This window comes from Taeniopygia guttata, chromosome 4, assembly GCF_048771995.1.
Source record: "Taeniopygia guttata chromosome 4, bTaeGut7.mat, whole genome shotgun sequence".
Lineage (NCBI taxonomy): Eukaryota > Metazoa > Chordata > Aves > Passeriformes > Estrildidae > Taeniopygia > Taeniopygia guttata.
Window position 1 is genome coordinate 19,240,775 of NC_133028.1, and position 16,914 is coordinate 19,257,688.

The 16,914-nt window shown below is 35.5% G+C and overlaps 1 long non-coding RNA gene across 2 annotated transcripts in view; it reads right to left on the bottom strand.

Annotated features, from left to right (window-relative positions):
• LOC121469873 (uncharacterized) overlaps nucleotides 1-16,914 on the bottom strand; it is a 135,409-nt gene that overhangs the window by 23,978 nt on the left and 94,517 nt on the right. For both annotated transcript variants that reach the window (XR_012055550.1, XR_005980161.2), the window contains one exon: nucleotides 5,693-5,818. This is a non-coding gene — a long non-coding RNA (uncharacterized lncRNA). The remainder of the gene's footprint in view (nucleotides 1-5,692; nucleotides 5,819-16,914) is intronic.

Here is a 16,914-nt window from a genome sequence, read left to right on the forward strand (position 1 = left end):
TCTAAATCCAAGCTTTTGCATAGGTGGCAGAATAAGACATGAAAGGCTATAGTTTGCTAAATACTCCTATCAGCACCTATGCTGTCTCAAGCAGTCCCTACATTTCTGATGTTCCTTATCCTCACTTCCCTTTGTTAAAAATAACTAGGAAAAATGGTTTATTTTTACTCTGGATCAATTTCTCAATCTCACAGTCCACACCTGCAAACAGTTGTTCTAGCTTAACTGAGAAAATGGCATAAGGACTACACTGATAGCTGAGAGCTCCTTAAGACAACCTAATACTGAAAAAAATGTTCTTCAAAATACAGGTAAAGACATACATTAAATAAAATAATTTTTTCTGTTGTGTCTACATATGAAGAAGTCAAAAGGAAAATCTGTTTGGAAACAGCTAGTCAATGGTTTTTCTAGTGTAAAACCATTTTCTAGCTAATATTTTTGCAGTCCTGATACTTGTATTACACATCCTGGTTTTTTTTATATGTAATTATACATATATTAACCATGTTTTATTTGGGTTTTTAGGTACAAAACACAACAGTTAAGAAACAAACTCCTACTTTAACCCCAGATACTTGTCCTATCCAGGAAAACTTTATTCAACTCTCTTTCTATGTTTAAATAAATAAGTAGAAACTAGCTGAATTCAATTTTCAAACTTTTGTGTGTGTGTGTGTGTGTCTTCTGAGTGCTTATTATTTTTTTCTTCTTGAATTCCTATGGCATGATTTATCATGATCCTTAATAACTTCAATAAACCTTTAATAGAATTTCTTACATATAAAAGGACTTAGATGATAACTTATCAGTTACAGAACATACACAGGAAGGGGATAATAGATTCACCAGGAGCCTCTGTTCTCACGAGAAAAATGTGACCTGAAAAATTCTTTTACTAACAGCTAAACCCAAAAGAGTCCAGAAGTTAATTCTCAGCTACATTCTGGGTTATATCACGTTATTTCATTTCTATCAAGATATGTTAGGTTAATGCAGCATGGTATATGGGCAAAACATAAAACCTTTATAATATATGGTCTTCAGGCTCTGAAGAAGTTACATCATGAAATTTCCTGCAGGTTGCCACAAGTCAGATGAAGCATGTGTTTGAGAAAAGCCAACACAGATTTACCAAGGGTGAATTACACCTGACAAACCTGATCACTTTCTATGTCCCACATCAGCCAAGCACTGGACATTGCCTACATAGATTTCTTCAAGACCTTCAGTGTGGTTTCCTACTGCCTTTTCCGAAAGAAACTGATGCACTGTGGTCTAGTGGTCTGTGCTGTGGGTGGGAAACTGACCAGACACACCTACAGGAACACATCTGCTGCTCAAAGTGTAAACTTGTCACAAATGCTGTCCCCCAGGGACCAATATTGGGCCATGAATAATCTGTTCATATTGGATGGGATCAAGTGTACCCTGATTAAATTTGCCAACAAATTGAGTGGGAAAGTGGACACTTCAAAAGGGAGAGTCACCCTGTAGAAAGACCTGGATAAATTAGAAAAAGTCGGCCTTATGAACAGATGTAAGGGACAAATAGGTCCTTCACATTTGATAGGATAAAATAATCCAGCATGAAACACAGGTACACAGGTAGTGATCTACCTGGCTGGAGAGAAGTTTTGTGGAGAGGCACCTGAAGGACCTGGCGGACAACCAGTTCTATATGAGTGGCCAGTGTGCTGCTGCATCAAAGAAAGGCAACAGGATTCTGGGTTGCATCAATGTGGGCATCACCAGCAGAGATAAAGAAATCATTGACCCACTCTGCTTAACACTTGCTAGGTCACATCTGGAGTACTGTGCTCAGTTGTGGTCCCCACTGTACAGTAAAGGATGTGGACAGACTGGAGAGGGTCCAGAGAAGGGCCACAGAGATGTTCAAAGAACTGGGAAGCCTGACATGTGAGGAAAGGCTGAGAGAAATGGGTTTGTTCAGCCTTGAGAACTGGAGGCTTAGGGGAGACCTTATTCTAGTATTTAAAGGGTGACTACAGAGGAAAATGGAGACGCCTTTTTACAAAGAGCCATGTGAAAAAGACAAAGAGGTAATGGGCAGGAGTTGTGCCTAGGGAGATTCTAACACGACACAAGAAAAAAAGTTTACAGAATAGGAACAATCAGCCATTGGAATAATCATCCCAGAGAAGAGGTGTATTTCCTAACATTGGACACCTAGAATTTCGTGGGACATGAGGCTGGACCATCTTGTCTAGTCCATGCTTTTGCCAAGAAAGGTTGAACCAGATTAACCTAGAGGCTCCTTCTAACCTGGTGTTCCATAATTCTATGATCCTATGAAGAAAAAATGGATGCAGTTATTTTTTAAAGTCTAATCCAAGTACTTCTAAGATCTTAGTTTTAAGATATTATCCTTTCCAAAGAAAAACAGATAAAAGTGTTATTGATTCTCTTCATTAAAATTTAGTCACTGAATCCTTTACAAGGGAAATACAATAACAAATATAATTCTGCACAAAGGAGTCTGCAGATTGTGTGGGTATTATCTCAAATGTTTTCTTTTTTTTTTAATCTCAATAATAGAAGCTATTTATTTATTTTATTTGAGGTTTCTCAGCATTTTTAGTCAATGTTGGATGCATCTCTTTTTCAGTTATTTTTTTTTTTCTCCAGCAGGCTCCTTCTACTTCATCTGCATGGCATCTTGATGTTTTGAAAATATGATCAGACAAAACCTACATCAACTTTTCTATATAGTAGTGCCCTATTCATTTGTCATTTTTTCACAAGTTGTGATTTTGTTAGCTTGTTTCTTTTTTAATGCAAAATTAACTTTATATCAAAATACCAAAAAATGAACACATTTAATTTTGCAACTCATCATACAAGCAGCTTAAGAAATATAATCCTAGAGTCCCATTGAAAGAAAAATCAACATCAATAGAACCAGGGACACAGAAGGAATTCTAAAATAATGTTAGGTTTTACAGGCATTTGCCATTTACCTGCATCTTCTTCTTTTCCAACTTGGAGAAATTTTCTGACAACCATTTTTAAATTATGTAAACATAAATTTTCATGGTTAAATTAGCAGAATAAGTCAAATTTCCTTGTAAAAGGACATTTGTTTTCCTCTGTTTTATTTTTTTAATTACCTCTTCATGGAACTAATGTATATTCATCTCAAGTACTTGAAAAACAGGCTTAATGATGACTCTGTAATAAAACTGCTCATATATTTATTCCAATGTCAGGGTTGAAAGTCATTATTCCACTCCTGAGCTTGTTGCCACTTTAACTTCCAGGAATTTATTTGATTTAAAATATTATTTTGAATTGTCAGTATCCTATGTGGTTGTGTTTGGTCTAGCTGAGATTAAGTTGATTTTTGCCATGGCAGGGCACAGAGCACAGAGCTGTGCTGTGCGTTGGTATCTGGAAAGGTGCTGCTTGCACAGCAGTGGTTTGGGTGCTGCTGGGCAGGGCTGGCACAGCAGCAGCGCTGTCTCTCAACATTTCTCCCATCACAGGGCTGGGAGTGGGCGAGAGCCTGGGAGGGGACACAGCCAGGGCAGCTGGCCCAAACTGACCAAAGGGATATTCCATACCATGTGATGTCAGGTCAGATACAAATCTAAAACATGGAGGAGGAAAGGGTGGCATTTGTTATTTTCAGTTTTTGGCTTCTAGACCAACTGCTCTGTATGCTGAAGCTCTGCTTCCCAGGAAGGGGTAGAACATGGCTTGCAGATGGGAAGGAGAGAATATTTTTTTTATTTCTCTTTGCTTGTGCATGCATGACCTTTCACCTTTGCTTTAGCAAACTGCCATATTTCAACCTATGAATGGTCTTCCATTTTATTTTCTCTCTCTGTCCAGAAGAACTGGGGAGTGACAAAGCACCTTGGTAGGCATCTGGCAACAAGCCAAGACCAACCCATCACAGTGCTATTCCTTTTAGCGCCTTGTCAAGATATATTTATCTCCTCAGCTCTAATCTTAGCCATTTTTATTTATCCTGTCTGACTTAATTTTTTCTTTGAATGACTAGCATTTGTTTCTGTCTTAGCTACAATCATATGTTTTTAAATACCAAATAAACAAATACTTAGATAATATTCCATGTGGATGATCCATTGTACTATTAATTCATAGCTCATAATTTGAATGACAATCATTTTAATGCAGCAAGATAGGGTATAGAGGGCAAGAACTACAAGTCTGGGTTTGGAGTAAACCAAAGCTTCTCCAGTGAATCACATCTTAGCAGGCTGAAATATGGTACAACAATGCTCACAAATATGGCAACTTAAGTTGCTGCAGAAAGTCTTGAACCCATTGTGGGGCCTGCCTTGGTCTGTCTCTTTTATGCATAAACAGGTCAGTCTACAAAAAATGAGGAAATAACTTCAGAGTTTGGTATGTTAAGGAAAGACAGCCCAGTGAAAATTTCCTTCTTTCTAGGAGTTTGTAGTTTGCTCTCATTACAAACCTCCAAATTAGGAGCAGAGTATACAGCTGTGGATAATGTTTTCTCTAGCTATTTATAAATATGTTCATTCATATATACAAGGGCTAGTATAATTCACTGTTCAAATATTTTTAAAGGTCACTTACTATAGTCTTCTCTACAATGAATTTAAATTTGTTGTGGGGTTTTGCTGGACTCCATCTCTTTCAAGAACAGTCTTTCAAACCGTATATAAAGCAGACTTAAAAAAGGTTTATTAATGATCTAGTTATATTTTTGTAAAAAATAATAACCACTCCATGTTGCTTTTTTTTGTTTTCTAGTTAGTCAAATATTTTACTAGCTGTAGGCTATAATATCTGTCATTTATTGGGAAAAATGGGGTGGAGCAGAGTTTTTCCAGTCACAGCTGATGACACATAATTATACACCAGAAAATAGAACTCCCTGGGGAAAAAAATAATTCAGATCATGCTCAAGTGAAATTGTTTAAGGCTATTTTGGATGGCATGGGTATTTATGAGCTCTATTAATAATAAATGAACTAATGTTGTAGTTCTACAGTTTGGAGACAACCTCATCTGACCGTTAAGATGATGCTGGCTTTCTGGCAATAATAAAAGTGCATAAATATTAATCTCTTAAGAAAAGAAAACCTCCTATCATTCTGTAATGTTTAAAAGTACATAAAATGTAATGAAAACATGAAAACTATTGGGTACTGAAATTTGTGATAGCTTTCTTCATTTATAGTTTAAAACCACATTAGATATTTTTTCAGTAGAAGAAGCTATTAACCCTTCAACCAGTTACTTTACCAAGAGTATTAATTACTTTGCAGATAACTTTTTGATATATTTTTTATAACTGTCCAGAAGATAATGAATGCTGTCTTATTCCAGGTAATTTAAAAAAATAAGCCCCAGCTAAAAGATCCAGTAAATGCCTTCTAAACACTTGTCTGAAAATGTTTGTAGTTACAAAGCTAGTTAATATTCTTTGGGAAGTTATTCTTGCTTTGAAACACAATTAATTAAACAAAAAATTGTACAGTACCTAACAGAAAAGTAATTCCTTCATACTATTTTTTGTGATCATCATTATAATTACTATGGAGCAGGAAAAAATATGAAATTGGGATTTGCCTAGGTTTATTAAAATCTGAGGACATGCATTTTCCCACACTGGTCAAATTGGGGATCAACACTTCTAGCATAATTTATAAATAGGAAAATAAGAAATTACCTCAGATTCGAGAGTCAGGATAGTTTTCTTGCTTCCACTTGGTTTTAGAGAAGAAAAAGTTTATTATTGCTGAGGGATTTCTGTGCCAGCATGTGATCTGGGTGAATCCTGGGAGTCCTAAATATCCTGGGAAGTGGATCAAGAGTGGAGAGAAAGCAGAAAACGTTAAAAAACTTTTGCAGCTCTACAAGTCACATATCCTTATTTTCCTGTTGAGTCCAGCAATACTGTGCAAGGTTTTTTTATTATTTTTCCTACATTTCAGATGTCACTTATATCAAACATGGAAAGAATATTTTCATCTCTGAATTTGATCGTCCAGGGATGGTAAAGGATTAAAAAAACAAATAAACAAGAGGAATTAGTTATTTTATCCTGTCAATGAATTTAGTAATTCTCTTCAGTCACCTAAATACATATCTGCATCATCACACAATTTCTCATGAATATTAATATATCATACATATATATTTATTATATATATATATTTATATATCTAAGCATTAAAAATTAAAGGATCCCCTAGCAGGACAGGACAGACATGAAATAATGAGGACATGAATGATTTTGTAACACTGATTCCAAAATGTTAAATACCAAGGTTACAGCCTCAGTTCAAAGTCTGATGTAGCAGTTACAAAACAGATCTCGTTTTTCTCACAGCTTGATACAACTTAATGAACTACACTTCAACGAAAAGATACAACTTGGAGAGTGATAGCCTGATAGAATATTAGGAGAATCAAACTCAAAAATTGCACAGGATCTAGGAAATAATATTTTATTGCACATTACCACAATGCATATGAAATGTGAAAAAAACTTGCTAGTGCTGTAGGCCTGCACTGGGATCTTGCTGGTTATACCCAAACTAACAGAATTAGGCATTTGATTATTCAAGCACAGTGTAAAAAGCAACACCTGGGAGCAAGTAATAAGGTCCTTCAACAAGGAGGCCATTATTTCTTTTCCAACACATTGCAAACAATAATCTCTTTTAGTATTGTCTTGATACTGAATAGACTCCCCTGATCTTGTTTTGTGTGGTGTTCTCTAAACCATGTCCATGCATGTGTATGGATGCACACACATGCATGGACATGTGTGTGCATCCACATATAGACACATACAAAGAGTATTTCAGAGTTTTTGTTTAGGACCATTAAAAATTCCTAACGTTAAGTAGTTCTAATTATTCTGTAACTCTTTCTGCCTAAGTACTGTTATATAGCTGCTGTAATAGAACTGTATGATCCCCAAAATTCTAGACATCCATATCACTTCTAACAAGGCATTAATAGGGTCAAAGATTCTCTCATTCACTGAGCAACATTAAACATGAATAATTGGAGATACTTGTGCTATTTTTAAACAGCTAAGGGAATCTCTATACCAATAATTTATTTAAACTATTAGCAGTAAGATGGCAATATTGAATCCATTAATAATTTTCATTTTATGAATTTCTGTTTTACTTTTCTGAATCAGAAATATAAACCTATCCTAATTATAACAATTCCTAGAAACCGGAGGGACTTTTCTACTTTCTGTTAATTATGATAAAGCATGGTACCATCACAGTGGACCAGTATATGTTGGAGGGGGCAAAACATACTTTGAGATATTCCTAACAGGAAGAACAAGAAAACCATAAAATCTGTAGGTAAGTGTTAGTAACACCAAGTTCTACTAAATGCACCATTCTTCATTGAAAAAGTCTTGAGGTCATTCTCAGGGCTAAAAGCACATGTCCTTGTCCACGAAGAACTGAGCATTATACTGCTGAACCTAATGGTCCAAATCTTCTCAATCTAGCAATCTCACACCCACATCTCCCTGAGGTCAAAAGAATTTCCTTCACTTGTGCAAGATGTTTTTTCTTGGGGCAGGATACTCTTCCACACAAAAAGGAATTATATTCTGCCCTAGTTTTCTATTATCTTTATTAATACAGAATGAAACATTTTCCTGATTTCAAAACTTTACATACTATAATGCATGTCCCCTCTCATACCTTATCACCAAATACTCTCATTTTTTTTCAAATCACTGTTACTATAGCTAAATACTATAGCTATAGTTGTTTATATACCAAACAACGTCTTAGAGATTAAATATAGGCAGTATAGCTGTCACCTAGATAGACAATATCTGCATGTAATATAAAACCAATGTCTGATTTCTGATTTTATACATATGTTTTTCTGAGACATTTGAAATCTTTCCTGTTTTTCGGATGTTACTTATCTCTATAAAATATTTCTGTTCTTTAATAACCTATTGTCTAAAAGTATGACAAAAAAGTCATAATTTGAATTCAGGTTCTGAATGTAAAGCACATTTTTTCAGTATTAGGAAAGTCAAGCATTTGGAACAACCAGAGAGTTTCTGAAATACCCATCCTTGATAGTTTTCCAGACCCATCTGGATAGCCTGGTCTGATCTATCAGCTGATCCTGGTTTGAGCAGGAGGCTGGATTAGAAAACTCTGCAGGTTCCTCCCAGACCGAATTGTCCTATTAACCTATGCTGCTAATTCAATTAATTATAGAATGTTAGGTGTATTAAACTTTTCACTTATTGACTCTTACTTAATCCTAAATGCTCCCCACAGTTTTGCTCAGCCATACATATAAAAGCAGGACTGGTAAAGTCTGTCAGTGGCAGGTACTGTGGAAATTAGAACCAGTGAACTCTCTTAGAGAACAGAAAGTATGTCCCTCCTTTATTAGTGCCGATACATTTTGCATCCTAGGTACTGCAAGTGAAATTTTGTCTTTTCTATCATGCCCCATCTCACAATATCCATGTGGTTATAGACAGTTTCATGTTAAATCTTATTTTGGTCTGCTTTGGTTTATACTTTAAAACAGACTTCACCATGACAGCTTTACTTCATGATCTAAGAATAAAAATGGGAATTGGCAATCAGGCATAACTTCATTTGCAAAACATAGGGGTCTTCAGTATGTTTTATATGAAATGGAAACTTACCTGTGAAAATATAATATCCCTGGCTTTCCACAATTTCCCATCTTTATCCTTAGTCTCTATGACCAATTAGTTGTTGAAACTCAAGATCAGATTTAAGTTGAAATTTAAGATTGGAAGTTTTCTTCTCATGCTGCCTGTGTCACTGCTAACTTCACATTTTTATTTCCATTCTATTCTCCTATTTACGCTTTCTGATCTCTACTGGACTGTATTTTACAACTGGTCAGTTTCTTTCTGTCATATATCCCAGTGAATACCATCAACAATGTATAATTGCTATTTAGTTATGTCCTGGAGCTTCAAATTTAAAAAGTCCACCTTTATACTGGAATATAGAATGTTCTACATAAGCAAAGATATATGCGTTGTTGATCATCTTTATATTATGTATTAACACTGGATTTGAAAATTTTTTGCAGATCAGATATTCATATAGAAAACTAAGGAACTGATTTTTAAACAAAGACCCCTTCCAACCAATTTCTAAGTAACTGTTCCAAAGTGTGATGTTTCTTAAAAAAGTCTGGAAATTATTAAACATTGGCAAACAATATATTATTTTCTGCTTTAATTCTCAGAAATAAATGAGCTGTTTTATATGACATTAAAGCTGAAACAAAAAACGAAAACCACAAAGAAAATCAATCTGAAGCAATCACTTGTAATGGAAAAACATATACCCAAATAGATGAAGTCTATTGATGTTTGGAACAAATGAAAGTACCTTATAATGAAAGGAATCAGACTACCTTAAAAATAATTGATATTACCATAATCTAGTAAAATATCTGTTCAGATATATGTGGAGAAATTAATGCTTGACATTGCTAAAGGTTCATAATCTAAGCCAAATTAGACACCCATTCTCTCTGCCTTTAAATATTATTGTATTGCAAATGTAGATTTATGTATGTCCTGGTATTGAAATCCCAGCAATGTCCTACAGTAACCATCTCTAGAGTATTCTGTGCACACACACTACAGTAATTTTGCTTTCAGTGGCTTTCAGTCACTGTCAGCTATGGATCATTAAATGTTGAGTTTAGCATGCCATAAGAACAGATCCACTCTCTCGGTCTAGCTCTGGAGAGAGCTGTTAGTATGCATCGATGAAATATTGTGGGATTTGAGGTGATGGGTAACAAGTTTCAGCTTCACTGTATGCAAGAAAAATTCAAGAGCATACATAAAATTGCCTGCTTTTCTGGATCTCAGTTTGTAATTTTTGGGTGAAGAGCTTCTTTTTCTGTGCCCAATGAGTCCATTGTGATCAAAATGTATGTCACCCAAAGCATATGGAAATCCAAAAGTTATGATCTGTCCATAGCTGAAAACTTTCTGTGTTTTTATAGAACCATTGCAGTTGAACTGAAGCTATTTTCATGACTTATTGGAAAATAAATATGACTCACACTCCCATTCAGTGCACTCCTGCATCTAATTGAAAAGACTATCAGGTTGTAAACCAGGAGGAATATCTGCCCATGCACAAACATCAAGCTCTCTGGTCATGGGCATGAATCTTTTGTGCTCAAGAAACTTGTACCATCTACAGTTTATTCATGTCCTGGTGGGGATTTTATACAAATTCAATAACTGAACATGGCTTAGGCTGACATAAACAATTTGGATTATAATTTCTTTTGTCCTTGTTTTTTCCCTTCCTCTGCAGTTTGACATCTCTCTAAAACAGCAAGAGAAACAAGACTTCTGTCTGAGCACTAGGAACTATATCTCACTGATCCTTAGCATTCAGATGCTTTCTAAATAAGTGGTGTCCTACAGTTTCCATTTGTTACTATCTCTTTCCCATAGATGGGCTTTCCTTAATAGGGAATGGCAGCTTCTTTATTCCTTAATTATCATGGTCCCTCTGACCTACTACAGCAGAGAGAAAGCCCTTGCCTGAACAAAGTAGTTAGAAGGGAACTCTGTCTTTTCACCCTGCAACCTAACACCAGGTACGTGCCTGTGGGAAGATGGTTGAGTATCTACAACTGAGTGGATATTAACTGAGGGAGCATTTAAACCTTTGCAGTATTAATTTCAATTTAACCAGATCCTAGGCTTCTGTATTTTCAGTTTCCCTATTGCTTTCCAACCCCTGGCAGAGAGACAGATTTTTTAGCATGATTCTTGGTCTGTTTTCCAGTCTGTAGATATCCATTTATGATTTCTCAGGTGTGGTGATGTATATATGCAAGTGAAATGACTCTACGAAGACATAGGAGAAAAAGATCTCTGTAACGATAAACCTCTGCTCTATTTTTCTCTTGTCTGATAAAACCAAAATTAATTTTTCAAGAGATTTAAGAAATAGTACACATTTTCTTCTTCAAATATTAACTATAAAATTCAGCCTAACAGAAATCAAAAATTCTTTCAAACTATTTCAGCTCACTGTAGTAGAATAAGAGCTGAGTAAATTCTATCACTTTCTCAACAGCTTCTTCAGCTGCAACTTAAAATGTCCTTATTAGATAGCAGCTCAGACTATCTCCCTAGAAGGTAATAATTTTTCTGTCTATCTTTTTCCTAAGCTTTCAGCTTCTGTTGCATACATATGAACTCCAAATACTGTTCTCTGTAAAACAGCCCCTTTAGAATGCAAATACCTCCCAAAATAATTCTGCCATGCTGAATCTGGCTCCCCTGAGTCCCACCCTGTAAAAGAATTTATCTGTCATTTATATGAAATAGATATGAAAAATACATTAAAAAAAATCCCAAATGAAACAGCTCTATTTTTGAATGTTATTAACTCATTAACTGCCACCACCAAGTCTATAAAAGTGTCTGCAAAAAATATAATGCACAGCTTGCCAATTCTTTGCTCAGTCATCCTTTGTGTTCAGTACTAACCTAAACTAAATAGAGTAAATAATGATGCTGGAATCTCTGGATATCACCTGCTCAAATGCCAGAATGTAGCTCAGATTATTTAGGACTTTGACCAGTCAGACTGTTTCACACCTATTTCTGGTAAAACTGATAATTAAAAGAAGGAAATCCTCTGTAGTCTGGTATGATTGTGATATTACAAATCTGTTGTTCTTTCTAAACACTTTAACAGCTTTCATTTAAAAATTAACTCAATTAGGTAATTAATTTAACATATTAATTTTAATTCTGTAGCTTTTAAACTATGCAATTAATTGCTAAGGATGACTAATACCCATATTTATTCTCAGTTTCTAAAGCCTTCTATATATACGACATTATTAATATTCTGATAAAATTTCTAAGACATATATTATTATAGAACCCTGGAAGCTGCTGCATATTTCTAAGAGTTTTCAGTTAAAACTCAGAATTACAAAGACAGTGCAAACTTAAGGTTTTCCAGCTGAAGTTCACAGTTCTTATTTAAACAAAATACAAAGCCTGCAAAATCTATTCTGCTTTAAAGCAGTAAAAAATTCAGGATCAAAATTTTATGATTGCTAACAAAGACTGTGGAGACATGGCAATTTATATTAGCCAGCCATTTGGCTTCTGAGAGTGAAAAAAGTAAAACAAGTAACTGCAATGCTATTAAATGTTACTCAAAGTCCACAAAAAGAGTTTGATTTCAGTGTCTTAAATAGTATAAATGAGTGAACAGATAGCAATAAAGCATGGGAATCAAGACCACCTCCTCTACCCAATGCAACATGGAAAGAAGCATTTCCTAGTCACCAGCTGGCCCAACTTGAGTGTTCTGGAAACTTCCCTCATGAATTCCACATAGGGAAACAAAACATGGAGAAACCTTCTGACTGATGTCACAAATTTTATCATCAGAGAGAAAATAACCAGTGTCTAATAGAAATCTGAGGTTAGGAGAGGCAAGGAAGTTAGGAGGGAACATTGAATAGTATGTGTGAAAACCCCAGATGTATTTGAAACTTGATGGTAGGTTAAGGAAAAATGGTTTCTGGAGGTGACTTTTCTGGTTAATTTTTATAATCTTTATGACTTTCAGCTTCTGGTTAAATGTGACTCTCAACTAATTTTGAGTGGTTAGCTAGGTGATACAGCCAGCATACTTTTCATCTCAATTTAGTTACAATTTTAGAATCTTATCTTTCAAATTGTCAAGGAAATGTGTCAAATTGTTAAAGGAATATTTCTACCCTCTACCCTTAAATCAAGGTACATTTCTTTCTGCTGACTTGCAGTACTTAAACTCATTCATTCCTACTTACAGACAATCCACATTAATAGTAATAATTTAAAACTGTCACTCAGCAAGTCCCAACCATCTACCTTTTTCAAGAATTGCAGAAAGGGCAGAAGCATAAGGGGACCCACATAATGTACCTGAACCCTTGTGTAGTGAATGCTGTTCTCTAGGATGGTTTTGATGAATGGAAACGAGAGATCTCTGAAGGCTGCTCAGAGAATATCAGGTTTATTAGGGATGGTGAAAGGTCCGGCTTGGAGCTGCCAGATGCTGCACGTGGCAAGGCCTGAGGGAATGGGGAAGGGGAGAGACAAGGGGTTCTAGGAGAGGGTGGAAGATCTAAGAGGGGGGAGTTCCAAGGGAGGGGAAGTTCCAAGAGAGGAGGAGATCTAAGAGAGGAGAAGATCTAAGAGAGCGGAAGATCTAAGAGGGCATCTGGCTCCTCGGAGACCCCTTATCAGGGGGCTTCAAGGTGGGTTGGAACAAGACTTGGATCTCTCTGTAGGTAAGGGCATCGTCCAGCCAGTAGGAGGGGTTGTTTTCATCCTGGCTGTACTATTGTAAATCTTTTGCCAGGCAATTATATTTATCCATCCTTCCCAACACCCTTGTGCACAAAGGTGTGCTAGAATACATTGATTAGGGTTATAGTCTCCTGTGTTTTTAATATCTCCATGGATGGAGACTCCCAGACCTCTCTTGATAACCTGCCCAAGTCCTTAATCACTCTTGGGGTTATTTTTTATTTTTTAATGTTTAAACAGAATTCCTGTGTTTCAGTTGATACCTATTGCCTTTCATTCCTTCCATTCCCTATAAAGTCTGTTTCTGTCTTCTGTATATATACCTCTCTCATCAGCTATACATGCACACTCATAAGACCCCTTCTTGAGTCTCCACGAGGCTGGAGTCTCAGCTCTCTCAACCTCTTATTATGTGACACATTCCTATCCCTTAATCACCTTTCTGGTTCTGCACTGGATTCACTGCTTTGCATCCAAGTTTCCCTTGAAGAACTGGACACAGCACTCCAGCTGGGGACTTCCCAGGGATGAACTGAGGGATGAAATCACCTGTCTCAATCTGCTATCTTTCCAGTTGCTAATATTTAGAACTCTTACACACATATATATACACTCCTTATAAATCAGTTCCTTTCCTCCAGCTTCATTGTTGTATGAGAATGAAGTATGAGTATGTTAAAATGTCTGAGTATGTTAAAATTACATGTTTTGCACATTTTCTCATTAATACTACTGAATAGGTAAAGGGATGAAATTGGACAAGAGCCCTTGGGATTCTGGGAATTAAAATAGCCTCTTAAAATCCAGTGCCCTGTAACAGTATAGTCAGTGTTGACAAAAAAAATAAAAAAGAGGTAAATTTTTACTTAGCAAATTAAACAAAAACTGTAATCCTTATAATCTGCAAAGCCTATGTGGTCTAAAGCTGACTTTCCTCACAACTTTTCTAAATTGACAAGAAGAAAATTCCCTGGTTTTGCTTGCAGTGCAACACTATTCTTCACACTGCTAAGCTGTAGCCAACATACTATCAAAGCTTCAAGAGGAAGTCAGTGTGCCAGGTCTTTCTTCTCAGTTTAATATCCCTGACAGTAGAGTGAATATCGATGACAGCATTAAATGTCTCCTGGCAGGGCTTTGCTAAATCTGAAAGTAAAAAAATTGAAAAAATATATAACCACTCAGTAAAAGCATGCATGAATCTTTAAAGTCAGTATCTCCTTATGTGCAAATTGAAACATGAAATAATTTAAAACTCTGTAGTTTTAAAAATTTAACTCTTTTTGGGATGATTAGTAATGAAGCAACTGTGAATAAAATATACAGTGGTGGAAAGGGGCAAAGAAGTTGATATGCCAATTTTATAACAGTTCTGAATTTTTAGTAGATACTTTTTATAGCATTTAAGGGATACTGAATAGAATGACAGTAAGAAAGTGGCAGGTATTGCTCTAATAACTCCCTTAACTGCTTTCTGTGGAGCACATTGAAAAACACATAAAATTTTGAACAAGATGGTTGAAACTTCTCCTGCTTAAAAATGTGTTTTTTATATATGGATTTTAATAAACACAACAGAATACTAAATATGAGCAAGCCATATCCCCTGGTTACCATATCTTGTGTAGAGGTAATTATTTTTCCAGTACTGGCAATCTAGGAAGGATTATAAAGATAGGTTATATGACTGCTAGTGCCCTAGTGAGCCATAATGCAATGCATAGAAAAAACTCACATGTTCTATCTATGACCATCCATTTGGGTTTTTGTCTCTCTTTATTCCTCTGACCCTCTGAGCAACTTCAGAAATAAATTGTGACCCAGACCTGAAAAATCTATATATTTTGCTTTTGTATCAAAGCTCAGTGGATGGTTGCTTTTGCACTGTTGGAAACCACTTAAGCAATAATAAAAAACCAGTATGGGAAGATGCCCCTGCATACATTCATTTTTGAATCAGAAAATATAGTGAGTCTTGAGTACAAAAGCTGTCATGTATTTAAATTATACATCTCAAATATTTATTCAAAGCTCATTTTCACAGAGCAGGTGAGTATATAGTTGCTAGACACTAGGCAAAACCAGAACAACAAGAACAATTTTAGAGGCAAAGAGAAAGATCCTTTCAGTTTCAAAGTTGCTGTTGTTGATTTGGGCTCTTGCTGGTGATACAGATTTATGATCAAGGCAAAGGTTATTTACAGCCCTATTGTAAAATAACACTGCAGTTTTCACATGATTTACGGTGTAGTTTATGCAAGATACCAGCTGGTATTTTACAGTAGCTGGGGGAATAATATTACTGCTCACTGCAACCTTCTGACAGTGACAAGGATTTATGATGTCACTTGAAGATGAGAGGTTATGAAGTAAAAAAAAAAAGGCCTTTAGTCTTGTATCTACTCCTGGCATCCCACTACCACTTTACATGTTTTGAAAACTTGAATTAAAGGACAAAATAAAATGGCCTTGTATGGCACAGACACCATTCTGCTATAAGACCAGTTATATTTTACCCATGGGAAATTTTTTTATTAGAAACTCATTGGCATGATCCTTCATGATTTCTTAAAGGATTAATGACTATTGGCAAATTTTTAAATGCCTAACCTAGCACCCCTTTCAGAAAGAAAACACTTTACAAAATGAGGAAAATTGTTGGTGTTATTCTTTAACAGCCTAGTAGAGCTATAAATCTTTCTTATTAATACAAATTTTCATAGGCTGTTGAAAATATGTTATCTAGAAATAAAAGCAGGGTCAATAAGAACCTAGGTACAAATTAAATTAGAAGGATCTCTATCAATTGATAAAGTAGCTGCAGGTAAAAATAAAATTCTTTTGTATTTATAGGGAGTCAAGCTGATGGGAGTCCAGAAAGAGTGAATACTTAAATTTTCAGGAATTTCAGAAGTAGTTCACAGAAAAAAACATTACTAAGATAATGTTTATAAAATGATAGCAACCTAGTATTCTCAAATAGGAGGGCAATCTTCTTCTAAAAAGATTAGAGTGAAGTTAATTGTGTTTAGGTCATGTTTCTTATCTGAGTACCGACAGCAGATTCACAAATATAGCTGTTTGTGGGTTTTAATAGATACTTCAGAGGCAAACAATGTCTTTATGTACTAAATCTTGTATGTGTACCTTTGAATCACTCACAATAAGTAAGTCAACTACAGTTCGTGTTGATCTCAGAAGATAATTAAGGCTCAGTACTTCTGAAACTGAACTACTCTGATCTTTTCTTTCTTCTAGTACTTTTTCTTGACTGTCTTACACAGTAATGAAAATATTACTAGTTTGCCTGCTCTGTGTTCATAGAAACTCCCAAGATGATGCTTGCATTCCCATAAAACTTTCTTCCTTCTACCTGTTCCTCTTCTCTAGCTCCCCATACAAACAGAAGAGCAAATGAATCTTCTTCTTTAGGTAAAAAGTTTCTACTTTCAATTTTCAGAAAAGGACAAAGCGAGAAAGAATGAAAGAATATGATGGGAAGTATCACAGACAAACCAGCTTGAATCACAGAGATAAAA